Source organism: Eurytemora carolleeae, unplaced genomic scaffold (genome assembly GCF_000591075.1).
Source record: "Eurytemora carolleeae unplaced genomic scaffold, Eaff_2.0 scaffold768, whole genome shotgun sequence".
In the NCBI taxonomy this organism is placed as follows: Eukaryota; Metazoa; Arthropoda; class Copepoda; order Calanoida; family Temoridae; genus Eurytemora; species Eurytemora carolleeae.
Genome location: NW_019396673.1, coordinates 163368 through 168783, shown reverse-complemented (window position 1 = coordinate 168783; position 5416 = coordinate 163368).

Genomic DNA, 5416 nt, shown 5'->3' with positions numbered 1-5416 from the left:
GATTAAATGTCTCTAATTTAAAGTGTGGGCCAAAAAAAATGTTCTAAGAATATTAGAAAAATTAAAACAGAAAAAAAACTAAATTTTTTCATTTGGTGAGCGCAAGCGAATTTAAAAATACGGTAGTTGTTCGTTTTATTTTTATTTTTTCAATCTAGGGCTTATAAAATAATTAAACTAATTTGATGGGGATCCTGACAAGTAAAAACTGATTTCGTCGTTTTATAAGCCAGTGTTTCAAGATGGAATTTTTGATACCCATTTTTATATTTTAACGAGGAAATTTTTTTTTGCTTGCACTAGTGAATTTATTTTTACATAAACGTACCAACGGTTCACACTGTTACTCTAAAAACGCCTTTCAATCCTATACATTTTCTGATCTTCGGAACCTGATGTCAAATACCTATTTATAATACATTTGCATTAAACAAATATTTGTATGTATTGCATATAGTGCACACTGAGTACAAAAATATCCATTCTGTGTATTTTCTTTTCCTGTGTCTGAGTCACTCGGAAATCCTTTAGAACTTTATTTTTCTTTACATTTTTTACCTAATACCTGATAATGACAGGCTTCAATATAAACTTTAAAATGTTTTTTGTGTTCTTCTTCTNTGTTATTCCAGGGCCCAACAGGTTATATAGCATAAATATGTGAAGTACACCTGCAGTATGGAAACAGTACAACAAAATGGCTGTTTTACACTTTTTTCTAGTAAATTCCTCATTATATATATTCTATTCGCTATGCTTAAAACCTCAAATTCTCTAACTAACTAAGTAAAGGACTAATTATTGAAGTTACATTTCTCAAATATTCAAAGAAAAGCTGCAAAAAAAATTTTTGCCTATGGTTATGCATTACACTTTCATACTCTGGTTTCGAATGTTTGGATTTAAATTAAAATAATATTTTTTTGGAAAAACTTCATTTTCAATCTTCATTGAAATATTTGCATTTGAAAGGACGGTTAATCTAACTTTTCAAAGAAAAGTAAAGTAAATCTACATATGGGTATGGGGGGGATTGACCCCCCTCATAAAGAATGCCTTAGAGGCCAAGTATGGCCAAGTATTGAGGTACAAAGCATATTTCTCAAAGATAATATATATATAGATATGCAGGCAGGTAGAAATTTAGAGGTCTTGAGAAAATGTGCAAACAGCACCATCTCTGTCGTACGCATGGCATTTTATCCTCTGGATTGTTGCTAATTTATCACTTTGTTTATGCGTGATAACACTAAATGCGTACTATAGTATCAACAATGTATACTGCATATTGTACTTAATGAAACAAATTAATCAATGCAAATAAAACTGAGGTAGGAATTTGACTAGACAAAGTTTAAATGTGCAAGTTGTACTGAATGGCATACGTAAATTAACGCAATTTAAATAAAAGATGTCAAACAAACAGACGTGTATTACAAGCGAACAGACAAACAAGCTAAATATTCATAANCAGGATGCAATACGCGTACTGTATGTTTATATAACACAAATGCGTATTTCCTACAGATAGCAGCAAGGGGAGAAAGGAATATAGAAAGTAATCAATTTGCTATAGATGTCTCTCCTTGCACATTTTCTCAGAGGTTCAAAAATTAGTTGTCTGCTACAAGCAATTTAGGAAGGAGGTTTCTACCTGCCTGCATATCTATATATATATTATCTTTGATATTTCTTAAGTGAGTGTGCTCTGCCAAAGATTTATATCTATCGCTATTGCATATAACCTCTTAGCAAAAAAGTACATGTTAAAAATGTACAATGGCGAAAAGACCAACTCAAGTCCTTACAGTTTAACCCAGAACTTCAAGGAAGAATTTAATAAATGCTGTTTTCTGATCCTACGGATGATAATGGAATGATGCAGATATTTAGTTTATTGAATAATTATATGAAGCTCTTCAAAACTATTCCTACATATTTATTTATTTTTATCATTTCTGAGATTAGGTACATGGAGTGTCCCACGAAATGGCCATATATAGACCCTACATAATGCAGTTTATGAAGCAAAACTGTTTAAACTATCACTTTCAGGGGTGGATCAAGGAGAGACCTAGCCCACGTACGGGCACCCCCTGAGCTCCTGCCATTGGCTGAAGTTCTGGTGATGTAATACGGACTATACAGACTATATTTAATAATATTATCAACTAACTATAATTATATCTATTATATCTATACATATATACGTTTTGGTATAACTTAGACACAATTTTATGTCAATTTATCGAGACAGGAACATCAGTTAGATGTCTTATAGGCATCTTTCAACTCCTGAGAATCTCAGGTTTCAGCCTATACCCTCATTTTTTCTTAAACATCCGGGGATATCGGAGAGGAATTAGATTACTCCTTAGATCTATGCATAAGATGGAGATCAATATTTGATCCGGGATTCAAAACACAAAAGTTCTGACTTTTTGATGTAATAAATCTAACTACAATCTTTTTCATTCTTTTCTGATCTGCTGTCTTTACTTCAATGAAATGAAATCTCTGTTGTAAACTGAAAGAGAATTTTAAGTTTTTCTTTTACTTTTATCCTAGGTTTAGGAAACCTTTGTAGAATTAATAAATACTGTTTTTATTGTATAAGTTTAGTAAATCTCTAGAGGAAATAATGGTTTTACTGGTTGAACTACATTTATTTCTAGACCTGGGCACACTGATCTTTTTTATTTATTTCTAGACCTGGGCACACTGATCTTTTTTTATTTATTTCTAGACCTGGGCACACTGATCTTTTTTATTTATTTCTAGACCTGGGCACACTGATCTTTTTTTATTTATTTCTAGACCTGGGCACACTGATCTTTTTTATTTATTTCTAGACCTGGGCACACTGATCTTTTTTTATTTATTTCTAGACCTGGGCACACTGATCTTTTTTATTTATTTCTAGACCTGGGCACACTGATCTTTTTTTATTTATTTCTAGACCTGGGCACACTGATCTTTTTTATTTATTTCTAGACCTGGGCACACTGATCTTTTTTTATTTATTTCTAGACCTGGGCACACTGATCTTTTTTATTTATTTCTAGACCTGGGCACACTGATCTTTTTTTATTTATTTCTAGACCTGGGCACACTGATCTTTTTTATTTATTTCTAGACCTGGGCACACTGATCTTTTTTTATTTATTTCTAGACCTGGGCACACTGATCTTTTTTATTTATTTCTAGACCTGGGCACACTGATCTTTTTTTATTTATTTCTAGACCTGGGCACACTGATCTTTTTTATTTATTTCTAGACCTGGGCAAACTGGTCTTTTTATTTATTTCTAAAACTAGACACACTGATCCTTTTTATTTATTTCTAGAACTGGGAACACTGGTCTTAATTATGTATTTTTAGAACTAGGCACACTATTCCTTTTTATTTATTTCTAAACCTGGGCACACTGGTCCTTTTAATTTATATCTAGAACTGGGCACACTGATCCTTTTAATTTATTTCCATACCTGGACACACTGGTCTTTTTTATTTATTACTAGAACTTGGTACACTGTTTCTTCTAATTTATTTCTAGAACTGGGCACACTGATTCTTTTAATTTATTTCTAGACTTGTGCACACTGGTCTTTTTTATCTATTACTAGAACTTGGTACACTGTTTCTTTTAATTTATTTCTAGAACTGGGCACACTGATTCTTTTAATTTATTTCTAGACCTGGGCACACTGGTCTTTTTTACCTATTACTAGAACTTGGTACACTGTTTCTTTTAATTTATTTCTAGAACTGGGCACACTGATTCTTTTAATTTATTTCTAGACCTGGGCACACTGGTCTTTTTTATTTATTTCTAGAACTGGGCACACTAATCATTTTTATCTATTTCTAGAACTGTGCACACAGTTCTTTTTTATGTATTTCTAGACCTGGGCACACTGTTACTTTAAATCTATTTCTAGTATGGGCACACTGGTCTTTTTATGTATTTCTAGAATTAGGCACGCTGTTCCTTTTTATTTATTTCTAGAACTGGGCACACTAATCCTTTTTAAATTTTTCTAGACCTGGGTACACTGTTCCTTTTTATCTATTTCTAGTATGGGCACACTGGTTCTTTTTTCCAGCCTATTTGTTAACTGTTAAAGTTTAATGAACTAACGGATGGGTCAGTTACGAACCTTTTTCCCAGTCCTACTATTATCTAATGAAAGATCCTCATTTTCCTAAATAAATTTTAGTGAAAGTTGATTATACATAAAAGTTAACGTAATTGTTCGTTAGTCATTTTTAACTAACGGCTCTTTCCGGTTGTTCTTAGTTAATAAGGAAACAGTACTCTCTCTGTTTGAGAACAGAAATTTCTAGTTTCTGCAGGGCAATTGGTTGAACAATACTCTTTAACAGAAGCCTTGGTATGAGAAGTTCACAAAATCTTGAGTGCCCACCAGTTTTATTTTCAGATTGCAAAAATGTTTGTATAGAAAAAGTTTTCTAAAATTTCAATATCCCAGCATGGAGCTGAAACCTGAAAGAAACACATGTTTACGAATGTTTTCTATGAAAAGTATAAAAAGAAATATACACTGTATACCAACCATTAACTTCCATTTCTTTGTTTACATAAAAGTTTCCCAATGTTTTGAACAAACCAACTGCTGCTCAAGCCAAGTTTTGTAAATTACTCCAAGAAAATTAAAAACTTTTTTTGAAAACAAAGATTGAGAGTTTTTAGCAAATCTTCCTTATGTTCAACTCTGCAGTGAGACACACAAAACCGTAAAATAGAAATACGACTGTCAGACGAAGGGGGGAAGGCACACCACACCATTTTTTCGTCCCTGCCACAAATTACGCCACAATTCATTATTTCTTCCGACCACACCTTTTTTTTAACTAAGCAGTATGGCTTAGAAAATGGAACTCTTTGTTAGTTAGTTTTTTTACTTGGCAATTTTATGAAACAGAACTTTTTAATCAATTCAGGTTCTTGGATACTTTTCAAGTTAAAATATATCATGATTTTTTTTGTAAATAGAAAAAAGATGACATAGCAAATTAGTTTTCCATGGTTTCCTCTCAGCCTTATTAGCTAATGTTGTTAATTAATCTTGTAAAATTATCTACTAGTTTTAGATGATTGTGATTTGTAGTTTATAAAGGAACAATTTGTTCAAATACATTTTATTATGTAAATTGTAAACTTCAAAATAATGGCAGCTCATAATAAAAGCATATACAGGGATATGAATTTTAAAGCTGCAAATAAAAAACAGACTTAAGTTTCATAGCTTGTTTTCCTACTTTTTCAATTACATGTTTCAAAAATTTATTTCACCGATAAACCCCCATTTTTTTCTTCTAACAGATAAATTGATTGTCTGTTAATTGCAGTGGCGGCCATAAGGGGGGTTATTTACCCCCCCCCCCCTAAAA